Here is a 27,539-nt window from a genome sequence, read left to right as displayed (position 1 = left end):
TAATTTTTTATTGACAAAAATGACTGTACATATTTTTTTAAAAAATATTTTATTTATTTATTTGAGAGGTAGAGTTACAGACAGTGAGAAGGAGAGGCAGAGAGAAAGGTCTTCCGTCCGCTGGTTCACTCCCCAAATGGCCACAACTGCCAGAGCTGCGTTGATCCGAAGCCAGGAGCCAGGAGGCTCTTCCGGTTTCCTACATGGGTACAGGGGCCCAAGGACTTGGGCCATCTTCTACTGCTTTCCCAGGCCGTGGCAGAAAGCTGGACTGGAAGAGGAACAGCTGGGACCAGAACTGGTGCCCTTATGGGATACAGGAGCTACAGGCAGAGGATTAACCTACTGAGCCATAGCACCGGCCCCAATTGTACGTATTTTTATAAAAGATTTATTTATTTATTTGAAAGTCAGAGTTACACGGGGTGGGGGGAGGAGACAGAGAGAGAGAGGTCTTCTGTCCGCTGGTTCACTCCCCAGTTGGCCTCAACAGCCAGAGCTGGGCCAATCTGAAGCCAGGAGCCAGGAGCTCCTTCTGGGTCTCCCACGCGGGTACAGGGGCCCAAGGGCTTGGGCCATCTTCTACCACTTTCCCAGGCCACAAGAGAGAGCTGGATTGGAGGTGGAGCAGCCGGGACTTGAACTGGTGCCCATATGGGATGCCAGCGCTTCAGGCCAGGGCATTAACCCGCTGCGCCACAGCGCCGGCCCCTAAATGACTGTACATATTTATGGGGCATGGGAGTACTTCAAACAGTTCACAGAAAATGTGTATTATAAAAAAACTATGAATTTCAAAAATTTTTATGACAAAATTAACTCTTTAAGTCTATTTCCATGAACTTTTTTAAGCAACCTTGTATAATGTGATAATTCGATGGATGGATACCATGGGTAATGGTCAGATCATCATATTTAGTATTTCCATGTCCTTAAACATTTTCAATTTCTTTGTGTTGGGAAACTTTGAACTCCTGTCTTCCATTTCTTCAGAAAATCTGATAAATTCTGCACTGTCATCGCCCTGCTGTGCTGTGGAACAGTCAGCCTCACTCCACCTATCAGACTGGGTTTTGGTGCCTGTCAGTCACTCTCCTTCCCCTTCCCACCCCTAACCTCCAGTGATCTCTATTTTACTCTTTGTTTCTATGAACTCAATTTTATATAAAAAAGATTTGTTTATTTTATTTGAAAGGCAGAATTACAGAGAGAGAGGTCCTCTCTCTGCTGGCTCACTCACCAAGTGGCTGCAATGGCTGGAGCTGGGCCAGTCCTAAGCCAGGAGCTTCTTCCTGCTCTCTGACAAGGGTGCAGGGGCCCAAGCACTTGGGCCATGCTCTGCTGCCTTCCCAGGCACCTTAGCAGGGAGCTGGATTGGAAATGGAGCAGCTGGAACTTGCTTGAACTGCTGCCCATATGGGATACCAGTGTTGTAGGTGGCGACTTTACCCACTATAGCACAGTGCTGGCCCCATGAACTCAATTTTTTTTTTAAAAGATTTTTATTTATTTATTTGAGAGGTAGAGTTACAGACAGAGAGGGAGAAACAGAGAGAAAGGTCTTCCATCTGCTGGTTTACTCTCCAAATGTCAATGGTTGGAGCCGGGCGGACCCCAAGCCAGGAGCCAGGACCTTCTTCCTGGTCTTCCATAAGGGTGCAGGGGCCCAAGCACTTGGGCCACCTTCTACTTTCCCAGGTTATAGCAGAGAGCTGGATCAGAAATGGAGCAGCCTGGATACAAACTGGCATCCATATGGGATGCAGGTGCCACAGGCTTAGCCTACTGTGCCACAGTGCCGGCCCCCAATGAATTCAATTTTTAAAAAAGATTTATTTTATTTGAAAGGCAGAGTGACACATACATACAGACAGAGGGAGAAACAGAAAGAGATCTGTCACTGGTTCATTCCCCAAATGACCACAATAGTGGGGGTTGTGCTATGCTGAAGCCAGGAGCCTGGAACTCCATCCAGGTTTCCCACATGGGTGGCCAGACCCAAGTACTTGGGCATCATTGGCTAATTGCCTCTCTGGCACATTAGCAGAGACCTAGATCAGAAGTGGAACAGCCAGGACATGACCTGGTGCTCTGATATGGGATTCTGGCATCGCAGACAGCAGCTTAGCCTGCTGTACCACAAGGCCTGCCCCTGAACTCAATTTTTTAAGCTTCCATCTATGAGTGGGAACATACAATATTTCTCTGTCTGTGCCTGGCTTATTTTACCTAATATAATAACCTCTAGTTTCATTCAGATTGCCACAGATGTCCTTTATTTTAATTTTTAAAATTTATTTTTATCCATTTGAAAGAGAGAGATTGGCTGGTGCCATGGCTCACTAGGCTAATCCTCCACCTGGGCACTAGCACCCTGGGTTCTAGTCCTGGTTGGGGCGCCAGATTCTGTCCCGGTTGCTCCTCTTCCAGTCCAGCTCTCTGCTGTGGCCCGGGAGTGCAGTGCAGGATGGCCCAAGTACTTGGGCCTTACACCCGCATGGGAGACCAGGAGAAGCACCTGGCTCCCAGCTTCGGATCAGCGCAGTGCACCGGCTGCAGCGTGCTGGCCTCAGCGGCCGTTGGGGGGTGAACCAACGGCAAAGGAAGACCTTTCTCTCCATCTCTCTCTCTCACTGTCTACTCTGCCTGTCAAAAAAAAAAAAAAGAAAGAAAGAAAGAAAGAGAGAGATCTTCCATCTGCTAGTTCACTCCCCAGTGCCTGTGACAGCTGGGGCTGTCCCAGGTAGAAGCCAGGAACTCCCACCTGTGTCACCCACATAGTAGATGGCAGGAACTCAATAACCTCAGCCATCATCCCATCACCTGCTGCCTCCCACGGTGCACATTAGCAGGAAGCTGGAAATGGAGAGCGGGGCTGGGACTTGAACCCAGACACTCTGATATGGGAGGCAGACATCCTGAGGGACATCTTAGCTGCTACACCAAATGCCTGTCCCTTGTCCTTTATTTTTAAGAAATGATATTAAAAAGTTGGCAAGACTACTAATCCCTCCATTTTTTTGTTGTTGTTAAAATGTTCTTGGACTGTGGCGTTCAATCATGTAGGAGTTACTTGACTTAGGAATTTTATTAAAAGTCCTGCTTTTTAGGGATTGAAGAAGGAAAAGGTCTCTTTTTGTGAGTATGGTAACACCTAAGGAGACAAGTTCTTGGGGCTCCTGCAGTTGGATGTAAGGATAAGCATTCATCAACTATTTTTGTTTAGTCCTGGGCAGGGTGTTTTGGGTGGTTGAGAGGAATTTTGCCATCACAGTCTTCATGCCCTCTACAGGATGAAAAGTGGCCGTGCATAGAGGAGGTAACAAGCAAGGCCTGGCCAGCACCGGCTGATGGTAGCAAGGCGAGCCACCGTGTTGCTCCTGGAAAGAATTCAGGTTCTTAGCTTGGGTCGACTATCAAGAGGCTTCTGTGACCTTAGGCTGGGCACTTGATGTTTTTCTTCCTCTTGCTTCCTGGCTTCCTGGCTTGGAGGAAGGTCCCTCTGGCTCATGTGAGACAGCTATCCATGATCCCTGTTTTGCCTTCTTCCAACTGTGCACTCAGTCCTGTTGATTCTATTTTGCAAATTTCTCGAGCTGCCCAGTGCATTCTCCACCCAACAGCCTGAACAGCCCCACTCAAACATAAATCTGATCATGTCCCCTGCTGCCTAGAACCTTCCGTGGTTTCCTCATTGCCGACAGGATAAAGTCCAAACTCCTTGGCAAGAGTTCTTGGCTCTGTCATCTGGGCCCAGCCTACCTCTGCAGGCTTGTTTCTCAGCCTTTGCCCTTGGCCACCGCCCACCCTGGGCTCTGGCCACACCCGTAGCCTCACACTTCTCCCAAAACGAATTGCTCACCCACTTTCCAGGAATCCCCTTTCTTCTCTTTAGCACTCTTTCTTCTCTGTTAAGGCTTGTTTCAGTTATCCTCTCTGGCTGTTCCCCTGGACATTGGAGACAGAGTCACTTCCTCTCCCTGCTGGGGGGTCTGTGAACCAGCTGATGGCCAGGCCTACAGTCTCACTCTATCTTGTAGACCCTACTCCTTGTGTGATGTGCTCAGAGCATGGTAGGTGCCTAACCATTGTTTGTTGAGTAGAAAACAAATGGATAAAGGCGGAGATAACGATGTTCCTGCTTTGTAACCCTGAGAGGTAGCTTGTGGCAGAAACATGAGATAATATTTGTGGTAGAACTTTGGAACAATGCAAGGCTCCAACAAATGCTAAACAAGGCATTCATCATTATTTTCAAAAGTAGAGATGATTCATCTTTGATCTATGGATGTGGAACCTTAGCGTTTCTTCTGTTACATCACACATGTGCACACGCACACGCACACACACAGAATTTCCTCCGTTGTGTCACCGTTACATGCTGCCTTCCTAGAAGTAGAGGGAATGGTGGTTGGGCACTAGGAGCTGGTAGAACAAGTGGAAAAAAACCCCATGTAGTCAGAATTTTGCACAATTGAGCAAAAATGTGCCTTGTTGGTGCAAGAAACAGATGTGGCTTGGATTGTGACTCCGTGGCCTGGACTTGTCCAGAGACCTGTAGTGAAAACATGTTCTTTTCTTACCAGAATTACGGCTGAGGTGACAGAGCTGTGGCAGGAGGAAGGGGCTTGGTTTTCTTTCTGTTTTGTGTCTTATTTTTTTTTTTTATCTTTCTGATTCTTCCATTTTCTGAATATTGTCTGTCCCAGACACTCCAAATAGAACACGGCACAAAAAAGACAGAAGCAAAGAAATGGACAAAGAAGACTGGTTTTATGTAGCTCGTGGCAAATCCTATTGTACTGACGTTTGTGATTGGTGTTTGTGAGTATAGCTTGGTTCCCAGCACCGTCTTCCAGGCTGTAATTGTGTTGAGGGCAGACATTTCCTTTTATTTTTAATTGAAAAAAAATTTGAGAGGGAGAGAGAGACAGAGTGAGAGGGAGATCATCCATTATTAGTTCACTCCTCTACAACGACCCTGGTCTGGGGGCCAAAGCCAGGAGCTGGGAACGCAATCCAGCTCTCCCACATGGGTGCTGCACTGAGTTGTCACTGGCTGTCTCCCAGAGCCTGCATTCCTAGGACGCTGGAGTCAGGCACGGGAGCTGGGAAATGGATACAGACACTGCAGGATGGGCATGCTCCAGGGTGGGATTCCCAACTGGCGGCTGAACAATCTGGCCAAACTCCCGTGCAAAGACCAGATACTTCCTTCGTGTTCTTTTGCACCCTCTGCAGGTGCCTTGCATGTAGTAGGTATCTGGCAGGTACTTGAATGTTTGCTGAATGAATGAACGAGCTCACTCAGTAACAGCAAAGTGTGCCTCTTGCTCCAATGTCTTGGTGTACCAGCTCTCTTTTGTTTTTTCTAGTAGGGGGGATTCATTCTCCTTTCACTGAAATCGGGACAGAGGCAATTTTCTTTGGCACTTCCGCTGGACAAACCCCACAGGTTTGATTCTTTCTGGTTGCCACCTGAGGACTCAGAAACACTGAAGCTTGGGGTTGGATCCCTCTGCGTCTCAGACTCCTGAGCATTCCCTGGCACAGCAAGGGGGGGAAGGAAACAGGCAGAGTGCAGGAGGCTAAAGGATTAATTGGTTAAACTTTATTACAAAGGCTGGTGCTATTGTTTACAGGCCATTAAAAACCATTATCGTTTTCCCAGGCTGGGCAGACAGCAGCCAGCTGCTTTGATGCATGTCTTAGAGAGATAAGGAAAATTTATCCCTTGTTTTGACTTCAGAATTTCTTCTTGGTTTATTATCTGACACACGATTCAACTTTCTCTCCAAATGTCCCCGGTCTCAGACAACTTTTTCAAGTTGTTGGCAGAGGGGGTGCAGATTAGGATCCTCCAGTTCGGGAGCTGGACGAGACCTCCGAGAGAAACAACTGTCTCTAACCTGCCCTGCCTCCTCCGCCCCTGCCCCCGTCCGTGTCTCGCCTCCCTGGCAGAACAGCTCTGGACACATCAACTTCTCAAGTAATTTGCACGTATTCCTCTCCGAGGAAGGTGGGCTTTCTCATGACCTTCTGCGCATCCTCCCACCTCCATGATTGCATCTGCTCCGAGGAGAAGAAGTTCTAGAGTCCCCTGCCCCTCTCCAAGTTGCCAGCTCCTTACTGAGTGTCCCCAGAGTTATGTGCATGGGAGTCGTCTTAACTCTACCATCTTCTGGGATAGGTATAGCTAGGGATCCCCTGGAGATGCTGGGCTGAGCCCTTGCAGGCTCACACCCTCATCCCAGCCCAGCTCTCTCCACCAGGGCCCTTCTTGGGTGTGATTTTCCATCTGGACAGATCTAGGCAAGAGGTTGTGGGCTGCACACCACCTCTTCTGCCTCTTGTGTTGGTCAGGTTTTTGCCCACTGATCCTGTGAGGTTTTCCAAGCCACAGCCCTGAGAAGAAGCGATACTCTGCTCACTTCTTTTTTTTTTTTTTTTTGACAGGCAGAGTGGACAGTGAGAGAGAGAGAGACAGAGAGAAAGGTCTTCCTTTGCCGTTGGTTCACCCTCCAATGGCTGCCGTGGCCAGCACACCGCGCTGATCCGAAGCCAGGAGCCAGGTGCTTCTCCTGGTTTCCCATGCAGGTGCAGGGCCCACGTACTTGGGCCATCCTCCACTGCACTCCCGGGCCACAGCAAAGAGCTGGCCTGGAAGAGGGGCAACCGGGACAGAATCCGGTGCCCCGACCGGGACTAGAACCTGGTGTGCCGGCGCTGCAAGGCGGAGGATTAGCCTAGTGAGCCACAGCGCCGGCCTCTGCTCACTTCTAGCTTGTAGTTTGCAGAGTTCGAGTGGGCTCTTGTTGGGTAGCGGGAGCCAGTTGGACAGATATTGGGCATTCAAGGGTTTGTTGAACACATGAATGAATGGACATAGGAATAAGGAGTGTCAGCCAGTGCCAGGTGCTCTGGTGGGGCTGTGTGATCAGTCTGGTGAGCGTCTCATTTACTGAGGCTCTGCTCTGGGGAGAGTTGGTGCCGAGCAGGGTGAAAGCTTTGTAAGACCTAGTTCTTGACATTTGATGCTCTGTACCTGGAGGGAGTGAGGCTAATTACGGGGGAAGCAGGAGAGCCTGAATGGAAACAGAGGTCAAGAGATTTCTGGAGGGGCACCCAGCGGGGTAAAGGCGGCTTCATGGAGGTGATTTTTAGAGGTGTCATTGAACACGGGGAACACAGTGGCAAAGGATGCACAGGCTGGCGAATGGTAAGGGCAAAAGTCTCAGGAACTGAAAGTGCCCTTGGCTTTGCCAAGACAGCCCTCATAGCCTCAGTCCAAAGCCACATCCCCCTTCCAGCCAGGATGGCTCCAAATCCATCTCAGACAACACCAAATAATGCCAGGAATTTTTTCCAGGCCTGTGACCCCGGGGGGCAAATCCCGAGGCAGACATTCCTTTCCTCTGGCTTTGCTGATGCCCCTGCTGGCTGAATCTTGCTCTCCTTGGAGGGTGCCCTGGAGCAGGTGCAGGTAGATCAGCTTCCAGGGCCTGGTCCCTCAGCTTTCCCTCAGATGTTTCTGTGCCCGACTCCAGTCTTCCTCATCCTCAGGACAAGACCACCGTCTCCCCAGGCTTTGCTCTTGCAAGAAATAGAAGGCAGCCTTCCTCCCCCTTCTGGCTTTCTCAGCGCCTGCCCCCTTCCCCAGCTGCTCAGCTTGCCTCCACCTGGGGGGAAGCTTCTACGACATATTCCCTGCTGAGGGTGGGCCGGAGATGGGGCCCCTGCAGGCCACTGGGCGAACGTCCTATAGATGAAGGAAGGAATGGAACTTCCTGCTCCCTGTTTTTATTACAAACAAGTGTCCAAGGTCGAAGTGATTTTAACACATTAAAAAATACATAACCACCACCCCCTCTCGCCCAGTTTTCCCTGTCTTTTCAAGGTAACTGCTTAGCTACATCCCCGGGGTGTGGGAGGAAGCCAAGAAAGAGAATTCTTAATCTTGGGGAGCAGGATCGGGTGCAGAAATGCCTTGGAAATGGAAGATTCCCCTGGCTCCCGGCGACAGCAGTGCTGCAGCCTGTATATAACCGTGGGCGAGCTCCCCCTCGCCGCCTGGCTTATCTCTGCCTCGCATTCACAGGCTCGCCAGCCTGGAGTCGCTCTGGATTTTGGCCAAGCCAGTTGGGAACGTGAAATAGCTGAGATACGGCGTGGGGCGAGTCTGCCACGTCCTTGCACACTGCAGCGAAGGGCTGCCTTCTAGGCTTTTCCCCGGCTTTGGGAGCTAATCTTCATGGTCTCACCTCTCTAATCCTTGAAAGAAGGGAGACCCAGATGCAGTGTTTGCAGGTGGCTGTGCTGGGGATCAGGGGTACCCTCAGCTGCCATTTTGAACCCTCACCTACAGGGTCTTGTGAGCTGCAAACCTTCGGCACAAACTGCTCCCGCTTCCACCCTTGGTTTTACGACCAAGACTTTGATTTTGCTTTAGTGTCCTTCTATTTTGCATTTTGTCCCGGTAGCAACAGGGTTGAGGGAAGACGAGGCCTGGGAAGAAGCAAGAGCTTCTGGGAAATTGAGTGAGGCTTTCCTGGGGATTGGAGGCCTGTGCACGAGGCTGGGGAGGCAGGCGGAGCAGCACCCTCCTGTCCCTGCCCTTGCTCTGCTCTTGTCTCTGTGTGTGTGTGTGTGTGTGTGCAGCTGGGCCCCCACGCAGTCCCTGGTTGTCAGCAGGACCACACAGCAGTTGTAAAAGTTGTAGCTTCCTTCCTGAACATGCCTTGGGCACTAACAGGATGGGGAGCTTCCTCTCCATAGACAAAAACTGAGTCACTAGCTAGAGTTACCAGTTTTCTGGCATGTTCTTTTCTTCCATTTAATGGAACATCGCAGGATTCCGGGCAAAGGCCCAGTTCCTCTTGGGTGGGTGGTGGAGTCCTGATGCTTGAGATTGTAATAACGCCGAGATTGTGCAAAGTGCCGTTTCAGTTCGGGGTGTGAGTGTGTGGGAGTGGCCTCTAGAGCACACCCACAGACCTGGGAATGGGTTGGCTGTGGGACACGGCGGCGGCGACGTCGCTGGGTGGGCTGGTTTCATCCTGTGTGATTCCATGTGGGTATTCGGCACCTGTGTTCGTTTTCTGTCATAAAGCACCGCTGGCCAGGTGCCTTGAACAACGGGGACTTGTGGCCTCATGGTGCTGGGGGCCTAGCGTTGGTGGGTTGTTTCTTCCTGTTCTAGAGCTCCTGGGAGTCTGCAGGCAGGCCTTGGCCTTTGCTGTCTGTAGAAGCATTGTCCCAGGTGCTGCCGTCACCTGTGTGTGAGGGTCTCCCCGTGTGCGTCTGTGTTCAAGTACCCCCTTTTCATAAGGACACCAGCCATACCCTCACCTTAACTAACTCCATCTGCAGGGATCCTGTTTCAGAGTAAAGCCACATTGTGAGGACTTGGGGTTAGGACATCAATACATCAGAACTTTGGGGAGACATAAATTCAACCCATAACACTCTCCTTCCATCTAATAAAAGTATATATGTGCTGGGCCAGTGTTGCGGCTCACTTGGCTAATCCTCCACCTGTGGCGCCAGAACCCCAGGTTCTAGTCCCAGTCGGGGTGCCGGATTCTGTCCCGGTTGCTCCTCTTCCAGTTCAGCTCTCTGCTGTGGCTCGGGAAGGCAGTGGAGGATGGCCCAAGTGCTTGGGCCCTGCACCTGCGTGGGAGACCAGGAGGAAGCACCTGGTTCCTGCCTTTGGATTGGCACAGCGCACCGGCCGTGGCGACCATTTGCGGGGTGAACCAACGGCAAAGGAAGACCTTTCTCTCTGTCTCTGTCTCTCTCTCACTGTCTAACTCTGCTTGTCAAAAAAAAAGTATATATGTGTTTTGATGTCATTTTTGAAAATGAAAGACTGGAATATGATAAAAAAGAAATTCAAGCACTGTGGGGAGCAATTCGGACTATACTGTTACTGGAATTAGGACTTATTCTATGCATCTGCTCTCCCACAATGTGGCGCTGGGAGAGAGGTAAACAGCTTCCGCACAGCTGCCTCCAGTTCAACTAATAAACTGTAGGACTTGCTCCTGATTGGAGGAGAGCAGCGTACTCGGCGTGTGGGCAGCCGAGTTGGGATTGGCGGAGGAGGACTATAAAGGAGGAGAGAGACGGCATGCACCAGGAACATCTATGGGGAACATCTAAGGGAACCCGTGCAGCCCCCGAAAGAGCCGGCCAGCGGTGTGCCGCTCCCCTGCGGAAGTGGGGAATGCGGCCAGGGGGAACTGCCCTTCCACGGAGGTGGAAGGGATAGTAGCCAACCCGGGAAGAACCAGCAGCAAACCCGGGGAGGGCCGAGCAGACAGAAAGAACAGCGCAGGGTTCAGTGTTGCTCCTCCACGAAGAGGGGGAGCGACAAAGCACTATGGAAGAACTGTGGGAGGAAAGTGAATCCTAGTCACCCTTCCCAGCCCTGTGGTATATCCTCAGACCCTGGTCTCACAATACAGAGTCACCTCTTTTGTCTCTTTCCTATACCTTTCTGGCGACATTCTATGAACATAAATGTGTGTGTATTTATGTGTACATATATACTTATTTCTTCTTTTAAATAGTTGTGCTTCTAATGCCCTATTCTGTATCTTGCTTTTTTAAATTTAACAATGTATCTCAGAGATTATTCTAGATCAACAAGTGTGTATCCATTGCATGTTTAACAGGTGCATAATATTCCTTTGTGTGGATATACTGGTTTACTTAATTTCAACTCTCTTGATGGACATTTACATGATTTGTAATCATTGCTGGAATGAAAAAAAAATTGTAGCTGCCTTTTTCTACCCATAAGTCATCCCCATATTCCCACCTTCTCACAGGTCTTATATAGTATTTAAGTTGAGTACATTAAGAAATGTTTGGTAGCTTTCTACAATGAAGACATATTTGTTTTTTTTTTTTTCATGTTATTGGTGCATCAGTATTTCCTCAGGCCAGTGTTCATGATAGATTGTTTCTTGTTGATATAAATAAGTCATTTTGAAAATTTTTGCATACAAGTCTCTGATCTATTTATTTATTTGAGAGTTAAGAGTTACAGATAGTGAGAGGGAGAGACAGAGAGAAAGGTCTTTCGTCTACCGGTTCACTCCCCAAATCCGGAGTTGTGCCGATCGAAGCCAGGAGCCAGGAGCTTCCTCTGGTCCCCCATGTGGGTGCAGGGCCCAAGGACTTGAGCCATCTTCTACTATTTTCCCAGGCCATAGCAGAGAGCTGGATTGGAAGAAGAGCAGCTGGGACTAGAACACATGGGATGCTGGCGCCGCAGGCGGAGGATTAATCCCCTGCGCCACAGCACCGGCCCCAAGTCTCTGATTTTTAAAAAATATTAATATGTTTATTTGAGAGATACAGAGATCTAGACAGAGATAGAACTCCCATCTGCTGGTTCACTCATCAAACGTCTGCAATGGCTGGGGCTGGGCTAGGGCTTAAGTTGGGTGGTAGGCATTGAACCCAGGTCTCCCATGAGGGTGGCAGGAGCCATTACTTGAGCTGTCACTGCTGCCTCCTGGGGTCTGCATTAGCAGAGAGCTGGAATCAGAAGCTGAAGCTGGGAATTGAACTCAGGCATCTGAAATGTGAGATAGGTGTCTTAACAGTGATGTCTTCACTGCTAGGCTGACCACCTGCCCACGAGTCTCTAATTTTGATTGTTCCTTAGCATAAGTTTCTAGAAGTGGTCAAAGGATCTGAAAATTGTTAAGGTTCTGAACCTCGTTGCTAAATTGTGTTCCAGAAACTTACAGTTTATGTTTTTACCAGTGGAGTGCCCATCTCTCCCTGTATCACTAGCATTATCACTGACACAAAGCCAGAGACGGTCTGCTAAGTTCATGTGTGAAATATGGCATCTTACTGTTTTAATTTTTGTTTACCCATTTTTCTTATTTCTTCCGTTGTCGCTTGTCTGGATCCTTTGGCCGTTCACCAATTAAGGTCTACCGCTTTCTTACATCAAATTTGTAAAGGCATTTATATATATGGATATTAATTTGTCATGTCATGTGGCAAATATTTTCACTAGTTTGTAGTTTTGAGTTTTAAATAATTCTTTTTAAAACAGCTTAGATGTTTGATTTGATTGTACACTCAGTAAAATGCACGTCTTTTAGCTCTACAATTCTCTGAGTTTCGACATATCTATTTACTCAGGTAACTACCACCGCATTTATATTATCCTAAAAAGTTCCCTTGTGCCTCTTTGAACTATAGATTGGTTTTGCAGCTTCTAAAATTTTGTATAAATAGAATCATACAATATATAATCCTTGAATCTAACAGATTTTACCCAGCCTTTAAAAATGTTGTGTATTAATCACTTGTTCTTTTTGTTATTGTATTTCATCATATGAACATGCCTTACTTTTGTATCCATTCACCAGTTGCCAGGCATTGACTTATTTCCAGTTTTGGCTATTATAAATAAAGTTGCTGTGACATCTGTGTGTAACCCTCTCTCTCTCTCTCTTTTTTTTTCCTCTTGGACATAACTTTTCCCCCCATTCCTCTTGGGTAACTACTCAGGAGTGAAATTTCTCAGCCATGTGTCAAGTGCATGTTTCTTTCTAAGCGCCTGTGAGGCCACACACCTTTCCAAAGTGGTCGTACCATTTTATATTCCCATGAGCAAGGTACACATATGTTGGTTGCTACACAGCCTTACCAGCAGTTGTTACTATCAGTGTTTTTCATTTTAGTCACTTTAGTGTATTAAAGTATTTTATTCACTTTATTTATTCACTGTATTTTAGTCACTTTAGTGTAGTGTATAGTGAATGGTATTCACTATAGTTTTAATGTGCCTTTCCCTGATGACTAATGAATGATGTGGAATGTATTTCTATTGCTAATTTGTTACATATGTAAGTACATGTGTGTGCTACGAATGTATTCTACAATGCATATTTCCTATGTATATAGTATGAATGCTACAAGAGTAGTTCAAAAGTTAATGGAAAAATGGAATTAAAAGACATTAATTTCAGAGTACAAATTTTTCAAATCCATGCATATTTTTTCATAATGCATATTTTTCATGAACTTTTTGGAACCATTTAGTGTACATGGATTCCCATTTTTTTTTGCCCAGAATGAATCTATCTGTAAATACTGTATTCCATGAGCTTTTTGAATTTTTTGTGTATGTCCTCTATAAAAATACATCTTTTTTAAAATTTTTATTTATTTATTTATTTTTATTTTTACAGGCAGAGTGGACAGTGAGAGAGAGAGACAGAGAGAAAGGTCTTCCTTTTGCCGTTGGTTCACCCTCCAATGGCCGCCACGGCTGGCGCGCTGTAGCTGGCGCACCACGCTGATCCGATGGCAGGAGCTAGGTACTTATCCTGGTCTCCCATGGGGTGCAGGGCCCAAGCACTTGGGCCATCCTCCACTGCACTCCCTGGCCACAGCAGAGAGCTGGCCTGGAAGAGGGGCAACTGGGACAGAATCCAGTGCCCCGACCGGGACTAGAACCCGGTGTGCCGGCGCTGCAAGGTTGAGGATTAGCCTAGTGAGCCGCTGCGCTGGCCTCATACTTCTTATTTTTTTAAAGATTTTATTGATTTATTTGAGAGGCAGAGTTACAGACAGAGAGAGGGAAAGGTCTTCCATCCACTGGTTCACTCCCCAAAATGGCTGCAGTGGTCAGAGATAGGCCAATCTGAAGCTGGGGGCCAGGAGCTTCTTCCAGGTCTCCCACAATGAATGCAGGGGCCCAAGCACTTGGGCCATCTTCTACTGCTTTCCCAGGCTATAGCAGAGAGCTGGATTGGAAGTGGAGCAGCTGGGACTAGAACTGGCGCCCATATGGGATGTCGGCACTGCAGGTGTAGGATAAACGTACTGTGCCATAGCACTGGCCTCTTGTCTTCTTAACAATGTCTTTTTTTTTTTTTTTAAAGAAAGCTTATTTATTTGAGAGTAGGTGGAGAGAGAGAGAGTGAGCGAGTGAGTGAGCGAGCAAAAGTGAGCACATAGTGAGAACATCCCATCAGCTGGTTCACTCCCTGATGCCCACAAAGATTGGGCGGGGGCGAAGCCGAGAGCTGGGCGCTCAGCTGAGGTCTCCTGTGTGAGTGGCAGGAACCCAGTCAGTTGAGCAAACACGACTGCCGCCATCTAGGTTCTGCCTTGGCAGGAAGCTGGCATCAGGAGCAAGAGCCAGGAATCAAACCCAGCACTGCAGTGTGGACACAGACGTCGTAACCGCTAGCCAAATGCCCACGCCGTAACGGTAGCTTTTTTTTTTTAAGAGACAAATTATAAGCAATATATATAACAAAGATGCCATTTTTAGTCATGCTAACAACACAATTTGGTGGCATTAGTTATGCTCACAGTGTCATGCAGCCATTAATGCTATCTATAATAGTATATTTTCAGTATCAGAAATTTTAAATTTTGGTGAAATTTGAATTATTTTTTTTCTTTTGAAGTTATTATTTTTTGTGACCTAAGAATCCTTACTTATACCCCAGTCATGAGGATTTTTTCATATGTTTTCTTCTGGAAGTCATAATTTTAGCAACTTCTTTAATTTTATGATCCATTTTGAATTATTTTTTGTGTCTGACATGAGGTAAAGTTTGAGGTTTACCTATTTAAAAAAATGACTATCCAGGAGGCCAGTGCTGTGGCGTAGTGGGTAAAGCCGCTGCCTGCAGTGCCGGCACCCCATATGGGTGCTTGTTCAAGTCCCTGCTGCTCCATTTCTGATCCAGCTCTCTGCTGTGGCCTGGGAATGCAGTAGAAGATGGCCCAAGTCTGTGTGGCAGACCAGGAAGAAGTTCCTAGCTCTTGGCTTCGGATCAGCACAGCTCCAACCTTGCAGCCATCTGGGGAGTCAACCAGCGGATGGAAGAACTCTTTCTCTCTCTGCCTCTCCTCCTTTCTCTGTGTAACTGACTTTCAAATAAAATAAATAAATCTTTAAAAAAAATGACTATCCAGTTAAAAAATAAAAATAAGCAAGTGTTACCTAGTATTTATTTTTATTTTCTTCATTTATTCCACTGTTTTGTAGCATATAAATTTCAACCCCTATTCAGGCATCAGATGAATCTTTACCTATATAACCCACTGGTTGTTTTAGTTATTTCTTTTAACCTCAGTTCTTTGCTTCATTTGGAATATGAGGCATATTCAGAAAGTTAATGGAAAACGTGGGTAGGCATTTAGCATAGTGGTTAACATGCTGCTTGGGGTGCCTGCCTCTCCCATATCAGAGTGCCAGGGTTCAAGTCCCAGCTGTGCTCCCGAATCCAGCTTCTTGCTAGTGTGCACCCGGAGAGGCAACAAGTAATGGCTCAAGTACTTGGGTCCCCGCCACCCATTTGCTGATGAAGATGGACTTCCCAGCTCCTGGCCTTGGCTTGGCCCTGTTCTGGCTGTTGTAGATATTTTGGGAGGTCTCTGTCTCTTTTTGGCTTTCAGATAAAATAAATAAATAAAAAATTTAAAAATCCTGCATAGACTTCAAAACATTTTTTTGCACCAAAATAAACCAATCTTTTAATTCTGTTTTCTATGAATTTTTTGAAGGACCCATGTATGTTTACTTTCTTTTCCTTTTTTCTTTTTTTAAAAGATTTATTTATTTACTTGAAAGTCAGAGTTACACAGAGAGAGGAGAGGCAGAGAGAGAGAGGTCTTCCATCTGCTGGTTCACTTCCCAAATGGCTGCAATGGACAGAGCTGGGTAGATCCAAAGCCAGGAGCCAGGAGCTTCCTCCGGGTCTTCCCATGAGGGTGCAGGGGCCCAAGGACTTGGGCCGTCTTCTACTGCTTTCCCAGGCCATAGCAGAGAGCTGGATTGGAAGTGGAGCAGCTGGGACTCGAACCAGTGCCCATATGGGATGCCAGCACTGCAGGCGGCAGCTTTACCCGCTACGTCACAGCGCCGACCCCATGTTTAGTTTCTGTAAACTAATCTCCCACCCTTCACAGCTAAGTGATTAGTAGGAAAAGCAGTTTCAGCTATAGCAGGGATATGAAAGTGGGAAGAGGGGTGAGCTTTTGAGAAATGGGACCCCTTAGGCTTGCCTGGGGTGGAGCAGGGGCGGGAGGCAAGGTAAGGGCTGGGCTGTGGCACGTGGGGTGGCCGTGTGGACTGTGCCCACTGGGGCACTGTGAGCCTGTGGGGGACGTGGTTGCAGAGGTGCTGTGGGGTCATGGAGCTTGGTCCGATTGAGGAGAGACTGAGGGGGTGGGGTTGCTGGTTGCAAGAGAGCTTGCCGGAGGGAAATCGCCGGTTCTTGATTTGACAAACAGTGAAGCTGGTGGAGGAATTAAACACTGACCTTGAGATCCCAGTTGTAATGTTGGGTAGAACATCTCTACTTTAATGGGAAATAAAGGCCGGCGCCGCGGCTCACTAGGCTAATCCTCTGCCTTGCGGCACCCCGGGTTCCCTTTGTGTATGCTTGGTGTGATCGGCAGGGTGGCTGTCGCTGCGTCTCCATCTTACAGGGAGGAAGGGGAGGCTGGGCTTGGCTGGGGGCTTGCCCAAGTCTCTTGTCTGAGCTAATCGGCACTTGTGGTGTCAGGGGGAGTGGGGGGACACGACTTGGATCTTGGCTTTTTTTTTTTTTTTTTTTGGATAGAGTTAGTGAGAGAGAGAGACAGAGAGAAAGGTCTTCCTTCTGTTGGTTCACCCACAAAATGGCCACTACGGCCGGCACACTGTGCCGATCCAAAGGCAGGAGCCAGGTGCTTCCTCCTGGTCTCCCATGGGGTGCAGGGCCCAAGCACTTGGGCCATCCTCCACTGCACTCCCAGGCCACAGCAGAGAGCTGGCCTGGAAGAGGGGCAACCGGGACAGAATCTGGTGCCCCGACCGGGACTAGAACCCGGTGTGCCAGCTCCGCAGGTGGAGGATTAGCCTAGTGAGCCACCGTGCCGGCCTCGGATCTTGGCTTCTATCTACTTGCTCTGTAAGAAAGTACCTCTGTTTTCTCCTCAGCAAAATGGGTGTGATAGTGTCTGTGCCATTAGCCTCACACAATGAATTGGGAAGGCCAAATAAAACAATAACTAAGTGACAGAGTACTGATAAGTACAAAGCAGGATGCAAACATCAGTCTTAATACTAAGTTTATAATTTTTACTTATTTATTTTTAATTCTACATTTATTTTTCAGTTTTAAAATTTAACAATTTTAACATTTTACCACATTCACTTTGAATGTAGACATCATATACATCCACAATTATGCTATTTTTTCTTTTTTTTCAAAATTTATTTATTTATTTGAAAGTCAGAGTTACAAAGAGAGAGGAGAGGCAGAGAGAGAGAGAGGTCTTCCATTCGTTGGCTCACTCCCTAGATGGCTGCAATGGCCGGAGCTGCGCCGATCCGAAGCCAGGAGCCAGGAGCCAGGAGCCAGGAGCTTCTTCCTGGTTTCCCACGCGGGTGCAGGGGCCCAAGGACTTGGGCCATCTTCTACTGCATTCCCAGGCCATAGCAGAGAGCTGGTTGGAAGTGGAGCATCCGGGTCTTGAACCAGTGCCCATATGGGATGTCGGCACTGCAGGCTGGGGCGTTAACCTGCTGCCCCTATTTTTTTCTTAAAAACAAAGATTAGTATCACAAAGCGAGGAGTTCATGACTGGTCATAGCATAGGGAAAGAAGGGAGTATTGTCTTTTCCATGGTGGGAGTCAGTGATATGACAGAGGATGTGACAGCCACATAATTTTTTAAAAAAGATTTATTTATTTGAGAGTTACAAAGAGAGAGAGAGAGAGGGAGAGAGTGTGTGTGTAAGAGAGAGACAGTGTGTTTGTGTGTGAGAGAGAGAGAGAGGGAGAGAGAGAAAGAGATGGATGAGGTGTGTAGGGGAGTAACTTCCATCCTCTGGTTCACTTCTCAGATGGCCACAATGGCCCGGCCTGGGCCAGGCCAAAACCAGGAGGCTGGAGCTGCTTCCAGGTCTCCCATGTGGGTGCAGGGGCCCAAGCACTTGGGCCATCTTCTACTGCTTTCCCAGGCGTATTAGCAGGAAACTGGATCAGAAGTGGAGCAGTCGCTGGCCCCCAGGACTTCATTTCTTTTATGGCTGAGTGTAATCCCCTCATGTGTATGTACACCACCTTTTCTTTATCCGGTTATCAGTTGATGGATAACTAGGCTGATTCCATATTTTTGCAGTTGTGAATTGAACTGCTATAAACATGGGAGTGTAGGTATCTCTTTCATATGCTGATTTCATTTCCTTTGGATTCATTCCCAGGAATGGGATAGCTGGGGCGGGGGTTGAACTATTTTAGTTTAGTTTTCTGAGGAATCTCTATTGTTTTCCATAATGGTTGTATTCATTTGCATTCCTACCAACAGCATATTAGGGAAATTAAGGTTATAATTCATCCCACTGGGGCTGGGAATCTGCTGGTCCCCGGTTGGGAAGTGGGAGACCAGGGGTTATGGTTGACTGCACGGCAGAGCTGCTGGTGACATGCACTGAGACCTTGCCTGCCTTTGGAGCAACGTGGAGATGCCCATCTAGCTCCTGGGGCCTCCAGTTAGGGCCTCCAGTTAGGGCAGTGAAGTCCAAGGGCTCCCGTGTCCTGAAAGAGCTCTGGATTTGGCTTAGAGGCCTTGGAGTTGGACACAATTTCCTTGTGTTCTGGACTTGGCGTGAGACACTTGATCTCTCTGAATCTGTTTACTGGGAATAGGGAATTACTTGTGAGCTCCCCTATCTCACTGTGCCTCCGCACCTGTGATCAAACTCCTGCTCTTGCAAGTGGGCAAGCACATGTGCAGTGGGAGAGATTGGAGGAGGCAACATTGCTGACCTCTGGGGAGAGGGGTCCCTGAGCCAAGGAATGTGGGTGACCTCTAGGAGTTGAAAAAATGGAGGAGCAGATTTTTTCCATAGTGCCTCCAGAAACAGCCAGTCCTGCCAACACCTGGGTGTTAGTCCAGCAGATGGACTTGGACTTCAGAATTACAAGATAGAAGTTTGTGTAGATTTAATCCCCTGTGCTTGTGGTCATCTGTTCCAGCTGCCATCAGAAACTAGCACAGGGCACTTCACATTCATCCGTATTATTGCAGCGATGGATGGATGCCTTCCACTGCGTGGATGTCTTCTATGGTAAGAATCTATCACAGGCTCACTTGGCTAATCCTCCGCCTACAGCGCCGGCACCCCGGATTCTAGTCCCGGTTGGGGCTCTGGATTCTGTCCCGGTTGCCCCTCTTCCAGGCCAGCTCTCGGCTGTGGCCTGGGAAGGCAGTGGAGGATGGCCCAGGTCCTTGGGCCCTGCACCCGCATGGGAGACCAGGAGGAAGCACCTGGCTCCTGGTTTCGGATTGGCGCAGTGCGCCGGATGCAACGTACCAGCCGTAGCAGCCATTTGAGGGGTGAACCAACAGAAGGAAGACTTTTCTCTCTGTCTCTCTCTCACTGTCTGACTCTGCCTGTCTTAAAAAAAAAAAAAAAAAACTATCACAATTTGCTACTTCATGGCCAACTGATACCATCTGGATCATTCCTCAGGCTGGCTGCTGTGAATGCTCATGGGCAGGTCTTTGGATGCGTGTTTTCATTACACAGGGACAGATGCCGAGGAACGGGGTTGCTGGGTGCTGCGTGCCTATGTCACCTCCCAGGTGGCTGTACCATTTAGCATTCCCACCAGCAGGGTGTGAGCATTAGAGCTGTTCTGTGTCCCTGCCTGCACTTGGCTTTGTCAGTCTTTAGTTTTAGCCATTATAATGGCTGTTAAATGGTATCTCATTGTGATACATTTCTGTGGTGATAATGATGTTGAAAATTTTTTTCACTTACCTTTTGGCCATCTGTGTCTCTTCTTCTGTGAAATATCTGCTCAATTATTTTGCCCACTTAAAAAACTGGGTCATTTGTCTTCTTCTTATTGAGTTTTAGGAGTTATTTATATATTCTGACTAAGCATTCTTGCACACACACACACACACACACAGACATACATTTTACAAATTTTCTCTCCCAGTCTTTGGCTTATTGCTTTCATTTTTGTAGCAGTGCCTTTTAAAATGCAGATTTTAAATGTTAATGAAGTCTAATAAATCAAAATTTTTTATTCTTTATGCTTTTTGTGTTAAACTTAAAGAATTTTTGCTTAACCAAAGGTTACAAAGATTTTCTTCAAAATTTTCTTCTAGAAGTTTTATAGTTTTAGTTCTTGCATTTAGCTCTGTGATCCATTTTGGGTTAATTTTTATATGTAGTGTGAACTATATGGGGTTAAGCTTTTTTAAATGAAAAGTTTAAAAAAGTTGTATATTACCCTGGCTTTGGAATCAGAGTAATGCCAGCTTCATAAAATGAGTCAACATTGTGATAGGTACTGCAGGGAATATAAAGATAAGATCCAGTCCCTGCTTGAATCTGTCTCTCTCTGTCTCTCTCTCTCACACACACTCACTCACACACACATACCAAGTGTGATAAGGCAGTTTGATGAGCTTGTAAGAGAACTATAGTAGTCCTGCCTTGTCTATGGGGGATGCATTTCAAGACCCCCAGTGGATACCTGGAACTGTGGGTAGGACCAAACCCTGTATATACTATGTTTTCTTCTATGTATACATGCCAATGAAGTTCAGTTCAAATTAGGCACAGTAAGAGATTAACACAGCAATAATAAAATAGAACAATTATAATAGTATACTGTAATAAAGGTTATGTGAATGTGGTCTATCGCTCTCACTTTCACTTTTTCACCTAAAGGAAGCACTTTATGGCTTCCCTTTGGAATATCGGAGTTGCCAGCATCACTACTCTTGTGCCCTGGGGCCATTAGTAAGTCAGTCTGATAACAAGCATGGCTATGAAGTAACAATGTGCAGTGTGGATACACTGGACAGAGAGGTGATCCCTGTTCCAGGTGGGACACAGTTGGCTGGTACAAAAAGCTTATGCCACTCAGGACAGGGCACAATTCAAAACATAGGAATTGTTTATTTCTGGAATTTTCCATTTAATATTTCTGGACTATGGCTAACAAATCATGAATAAGATATGGGGGCCCTACTGTACAGACGAATTTCTGTGGGCTTCCAAAGGAGGGAGAAACCGTGAGAAGACCTCAGAAAAGTGCTCATGAAGGCAGTGGCTTTGGTAGGGCGCAACATTGCTGGAGTCTGGGAGAAGCGTTGAGATGATTGTTGAACGGTGCTCCCTTCAGGGCTGACAGAATGAAGCTGCATGATGTCCACCTGGAGGGGTAAAACAAAGAGGCCGGGGCCAGTGCTGTGGCATAGTAGGTTAATCCTCCGCCTGTGGTGCCGGCATCCCATATGGGCGCCAGTTCTAGTCCCAGCTGCCCTCTTCCAATCCAGCTCTCTGCTGTGGCCTGGGAAATCAGTAGAGGATGGCCCAAGTCCTTGGGCCCCTGCACCTGCATGGGAGACTGGGAAGAAGCTCCTGGCTCCTGGCTTTGGATCGGTGCAGCTCTGGCCGTTGTGGCCATCTGGGGAGGGATCCAATGGAAGAAAGACCTTTCTCTCTGTCTCTCCCTTTCACTGTCTATAACTCTACCTCTCAAATAAATAAATAAAATCTAAAAAAAAAAAAATAAATAAACAAAGAGGCCTTGGTTTAAAAAATCTGCCAGCTGGGACTGTGAGCTGGTGGAGATGGGGAAAGGTGAGCAGGTGGGCGGGAAAGAAGTCCTGAGTTAGCGTTCTGCTACACTCCTGGCTGGTTGTTCTATGCAAGTGCTCCTGTGCCTTTGTCTGCCCAGCTTCTTAATTAAACTCCCATTGATTTGCATCCACCCCACACTGACTGGTGCTGGAGGCTCTGAAGGGGAGAGCAGGAAGGAGGGGGACCAGCGCTCCGGAAGCCACCCTGCCTCTGTTGCTTGGGCCCCCGCACACGCCATTTGTGTTTCTTCTTCCCACCGAGTCCACAAGAGGAGCTCTGTCATTTCCATTTCTGCGGATTAAAACTGAGCTCATAACGGGTAAACGCCTTGCCTGGGGTCGGCAGCCAGGGGTCGCAGAGCCCAGACTGCAGCCGCCATGGCCCCTGCGGCGCTGTGTCCCACTGCGCGGCACAAACGTCACTTCTGAGGAAGGCAGGTGCGAGTCATGGGTGCCAGGGGGAGGTCAGCATTTGGATTTGTGGGTGGGTTTGTCCTGATTTTGCAAAAGTGCTCTCAGCGTGGTGGGCCGGAGGGTGGCTGCCTGGCTGTGTGTGATCCGAGTCTGCAAAGCTTCCAGAGAGCCTCCGGCTAGAGGGGCTTTAAAAGCTGCCAGCTCTCAGCAGTTTCTATCAGCTGGGATTTTTCCCCCTCCAGACTGAAGCTCGTCAGGGTTTTACTGGCTTATGTGTTCCCAGAATGGCCCTGTGCCCCTCACCTGAGTGGCATTGCTTTGTCTGTCACCATGTTTCCTGTCATCCGACAGCTCCGGGCAGGAGTGCGTCACCAGCCCTCTGCAGGGCCCCAACCTCCTTGCCACTCTCTGCAACCCTCTGTTCTCTCCCGTAAGTTGGGAGTTGAACCTGCCGGGGTCAAAGCAATGCCAGGACTGCATGTTCATCTCACCTTTGGGGGTCTGCATCCCTTCCTGGGCTCAGGTTTGGAAGCATTTTTTTTTCTTAAAGATTTATTTTATTCATTTGAAAGGCAAAGTGACAAAGGAGAGACAGATTGGGTGGAGGGTTGGAGAAACAGATTTTCTATCCTCTGGTTTATTTCCCACATGGTTGCAATGGCCAGGGCTGGGCCAGGCCGAAGCCAAGAGCACAGAATGCCATCCAGGCCTCCCATGAGTGTGGCGGGGACTCAAGGACTTGGGCCATCTTCCCCTGCTTTCCCAGGCACATTAGCAAGGCGCCGGATCAGAAGTGGAGCGGCTGGGACTTGAACCAGTGCTCACATGAGATGCCGAAATTGCCAGCTGTGGCTTTACCTCCTGCGCCACAATGCTGGCCCCTGAAAGCATTTTCAAATGAGCCCCAGGGAAATAAGCGAAGCTGGTGTGGTGAGGAGCTGTGGCAGGTCTGGGACATTAGCGAATGCCCCGAGTGTCCCGTTGTCCTCAGCCCTCCTCCAGTTCTCTGAGTGCCCTGACCCCTTGCATGACCCTGATCTGTGTCCACTCTGGGAGTGGGGTAGTCCTGCCTGCTTGCCTCTGGGCGTTTGGCTTCTCCTCCTTTGTTCGATCACCGTGGACCCTGCCCCTGCCGACTCAGGCAAACTGAGCTGGGCCTGGGCCCTGGCTGCGGCGGCCTCCTGGACAGCATTATACACTGCTCTGCGTCAGCAGAAAACATCGCCACCCCGGCAGCCGCCTCACTCTTGGGCACCCTCTCCCTCCCGGGCTCCGTGCCCTGCCCAGCCCTGCGCTCCAGGCCAGCTTGTGCCCTGCTCTCAGCAGCGCTGCAGGAATCCTGACCGGCAGCTGGGGCGGCTCACGCTGACTTCATGGGAAGCGTCCAGGGTTGGTTCTCTTTGCCTCCACCTCCTTCCAGACTTGCCAACGACCAGGATGCCTCGAAGCCCCTCCCAGCTCCTAAAATACCAGCCTGGCCTCCTGGCCCGGCCAGAAAATGCTTAGCACATTAGCGGGTTTAGCCACTGCACTGGCAGGCATGCGGGAGGCTGCGGAGAGGCACATGGGTTTCATTCTGGAATTCTTTCCAGCTCCTCGCTATTTTGACAACACAGGGCACCGCGGTTACCAGGCACCTGCCCTGCCTATGAGATAGAAGGAGGGGGGTGGGGCTGGGGGTCATGGAAAGCAAGGCGGGGTGGGGGGGAGTCACGTGGGTTTTTGCCAGGCCCTCTGCAGCTTGCTTGGCACTGATCTTGGAAGCCAGCAGCTGTTTGCCACAGTGGCCTCAGTGCTGTGACTTCTGCTTAATGGGGGCTAGGGGTGGGGGGCGAAAGACTCCAAGCATTCCCAGGAGGCAGCTAGGGCAGCACCAAAGAGAGAAAAGAATCGCACCAAGCCTAGTCTCCACCCAAAGGCTTTGCTGCTGCTGCTTCTGTGCCATCTAGTAGCTGGGTGCTCTGGAGCCACCAACTTTGCAAAACTCGCCATTCTCCTCTGCAGAATGGGACCAGCACGCCTGCACTCTGGAAGGCTGGGAGAGCTACAGTGCCTGTGAAGGTGTTTGGTACAGGGTCAAGGCACAAGTGTTCGTGTGTCCATGAACTCCTGGAGGGCACAGACCATGTCCTGTTTGCCTTTAGGTTCTTCCACGATGTCCTCTTTATTGGATAGAAAAGTAGCTTTGATGATTTTCCGGAAGTTCTGACTTGCTCCCATGGGTGATGTGTAGGGTGAAAGATAGCAATGCTCTGAGTGTGTGTGTTTGTTAGGACTGGCTAACAAAGGGCGGAGCTTGGACAGCAGGGACTTACTCTGTCATGGTCTGGAGTCCAGAAGCCCACGATGAAGGTGCTGGCAAAGTTGGTTCCTTTTGGGGCCTCTGAGGAAGACTGCTCTCCCTTGGCCTCTGGTGGTCTGCCGGCCCTCTTGGCATTCCTTGGTCTGTACAGGCACCACCCCCATCTCAGTCACCTAGGTTCTCCGGGTGCATATGCCTCAGTATGTATTTGCTTATTTATTTAATTGAAAGGCAGAAAGATACACATAGAGAGAGAGACAGACACATAAGGAGATCTTCCATCTGCTGGTTCACTGCCCAAATGACAACAGCAACCAGGGCTGGGCCAGGCCAGGGGCCTAGAACTCAATCGAGGTCTCCCACGTGAATGGCAGGGACCCAGTGCCTGCACGTGAGCAGGAAGCTGGGATGGGAAAGAGGGGCTGGGACTGGAACCCATGTGGCATCGTAATCACTGTGCCACGTGCCCACTCCCCAGATTTCCCATTTTTGTAAGAATAGCTCTAGTGTGGCCTGATTGTAGTGAATTATATTTGCAGCAAGCCTATTTTCCCACGTGGCAGGGGTTTCCCTGAGCCCAAGGACCAGCTCCAAAGGTCAAGAAAAGATGCCAGGCCCGGCTGGGAACAGAGTTCTTTTGCTAGAACACTAAATGTAGGTGTTGCCGCCTAAGGGACCCCATTTCCTACTCCTGTTCTTGGATTTTTTTGGAAGGCCTTTGTCTGCTGGAGTTTGTATTTTTTCCTTTTCTAACTAGCTCCTGTTAAGTAGAATCACTCGGTTTGGGTTTTTGGTTCCTCACCCCCTTCCTTTTCATGCCCTTCACATCCCTCACCTCACACACGCGTGACCCACCTGGAGTTCTAGCTCGAAGCGTGACCCCACTGCTGATGTAAGGTGCCCCTGGCGTGAGCGGGATCCCCCCTGTTTTTGCCACCTTCTTTGTGCTCTATCACAGTCCTTTTCCCAGGTGTCTCTGCCAGTGCCCTCCTTGCCCTGGGGGCTGGCGTGGCAGCAAGCATGTCCTGGTTTGGTGGGAGCTGGAGTGGCCGTGAACTGTACCACAGAGCTGGTGATGGCGTGGGAGGGCATGGGGTTCTCTGGCCCACCCTCTGTACGTGAGGCTTCCTTGGCCTCTCGGCAGCTGCAGGTAGGGCCTGATTGGGAGAGGGCGCTGTCCGAGGGGACCTCCGTACCCTTACTGCCCACCAGCACGATGCCGACAAACCTCCGCCCCTTTTCTCACTTCTTCCTTTCAGTAATGCTAAGCAGCGGGTGCTTTCCCGATCCTCCTTTTACCAACGGGCGGTGAAGGTTTTGAACGGAAACAGAAACTGCCCAAAGTCACTCTAGTGAGGGAGATAAACACTTCACTTCCAGAATGTTCCATTTCATTCTCTCACCCATAAGGTACCTTGAAGGGAGGGTGGTGGTCCACTTATCTCAGCATCGCCTGGAGAGCTGAGTAGAAAGAGTGACAGGGCCCCTGCACCCACGTGGGAGACTCGCAGGAAGCTCCTGGCTTCTGCCTGGCCCAGCCCCAGCTGTTGTGGCTATTTGAGGAATGAACTAGCGGTTGGAAGATCTCTCTCTCTCTCTCTGTCTCTCTCTCTCTGCAACTTTGCCTCTCAACTAAAGAAAAGATAAATCTTTAAAAAAAGAAAATCAGAATCGTGAGTCTCTCCCCCAAACTACTGAATCACAAGAGAGGGCACCCGGGGCAGGAATGTGCATTTCAGAGCGGCTCCCCCATGACCCTGGTTCATGCGGAGCACTGAGGGCCCCTTCCGTGTGTCCATCACCCAGGGGACGACCCCTGCCTGTACTGCCTTCCCCTCCTGTTCCCCGCCTGCTATCTGGGAACGGCCCGTTTGCTCCAGACAGGGCTCTGAAATGAAGCGCACGTGGGACTTCTGCCACTCCACGCCCCTGGTCTGCCTGATGGTCAGCCCGGAGCTCTGCCGGAGGGCAGGCACTAAGGCCTGCACGTGGGTGGGGCTCTGTGGCCTGGCCTACTTCTCACCCTTCCTGGAGATTTCTGGGCCCTTCTTCTGCTCCACTTGTCCTAAGGTCCCGGGGGGAGAGAGCAGGCCTGGTGCCAGCTGGCAGTGGCCAGGGCAGGGCGGGGCAGGCCTGAGCCCTGGGAGATGAGGAAGTGGAAGCCTTCCTGTGACTGCAGGAGAGCAAAATCTGCGGGATCCCAGCAGACTGGGGGGATTGTCCCCGAGGGCCCCCACTGAGAACCACACCTCTGTCTTCCTCTACGCTCATTCTGCCTTCACTGTCCTGTCCCCACGGTTCCATTGTGATTCCTCTCATCAAAGAACACACACACACACCAAAAACTCTTCCAAAACTCAAACCAAAAACTCAACAACCACCCAGTCCATTCTAGCAACTTAATAAAAAAAATCTGCAATTGGGAAAGAGCAAGTATCGTCCTCTTCACTGATGGGACAGTGTCTGCAGCATGTGCTCACCTGTCAGCAACCCCGCAGAGCCCCTGCCCCATACGTAAGCACGTCGTGGGGCCCTGGAGCTAGAAGGCAGGAACCTGCTGCATCTCGTCGGGAGCCACATCTGGCGCGCAGTAGGTGCTCAGTGAACATCTTGACCGAATGCATTTTGGAGCTAAGGGGCCTTGAGAAGCAAACCTTGTCTGGAAGGACCAGATGAGCAAGCTGGGGCTCAGAGACAGTGGCTAGCTTTGCCTGAGTTTGCACAGCAAGTAGGAGCTGTGGCGGGGCTAGAGCCCAGGTCCATAAGCTTGTTCTCTGACTTCCAAGGCTGCTAAAATCTAAGCGATAGTGTCTGAAAACGGGTGTCCCCACGAGCCCTGAGACCTCTGGCTGGGTCTCTCGCTGAAGAAGTTGTTCAGCCCCCCTCTCTTTCTGGCTCCAGGCTCTCAATGGACTTGACTAGAAATAACAAGTTGGGTTTTTCTCCTCCCAGAATAGGCAGCATCCCTGAAAGTGCTGAATGGATTTCCAGGCTGACATTCTAAACACTGCCGTATCCCCCGAGGGAGCGGAGAGCTCTTTCCACACACCATGCAAAGTCTGCTTCGGAAACTGCTGTCCTCAGAATGCAGAACTCACCATCCATCCCGAGTGCTGAGCTGGTTCTAGAACCTTCTTCAGCCCCACTTGAAGCCCCAAGGTGGAAACCCAGC

The 27,539-nt window shown here is 49.2% G+C and overlaps 1 protein-coding gene and 1 long non-coding RNA gene across 7 annotated transcripts in view; one reads left to right on the top strand and one right to left on the bottom strand.

Annotated features, from left to right (window-relative positions):
- The window catches only part of DPF3 (double PHD fingers 3), a 310,493-nt gene that overhangs the window by 71,245 nt on the left and 211,709 nt on the right, over window positions 1-27,539 (top strand). The gene's annotated exons all lie outside the window — the stretch shown is intronic.
- On the bottom strand, window positions 20,857-23,660 carry LOC138847216 (uncharacterized). Its single transcript, XR_011384912.1, has 2 exons — window positions 23,410-23,660; window positions 20,857-21,222 (listed from the first exon to the last, which is right to left on the bottom strand). It is a non-coding gene; the product is annotated as an uncharacterized lncRNA (long non-coding RNA).

The sequence above is a fragment of the Oryctolagus cuniculus genome, chromosome 20 (genome assembly GCF_964237555.1).
Source record: "Oryctolagus cuniculus chromosome 20, mOryCun1.1, whole genome shotgun sequence".
In the NCBI taxonomy this organism is placed as follows: Eukaryota; Metazoa; Chordata; class Mammalia; order Lagomorpha; family Leporidae; genus Oryctolagus; species Oryctolagus cuniculus.
The sequence above is the reverse complement of the archived record's forward strand: the minus strand, read 5'-3'. Positions and strand labels throughout refer to the sequence as shown.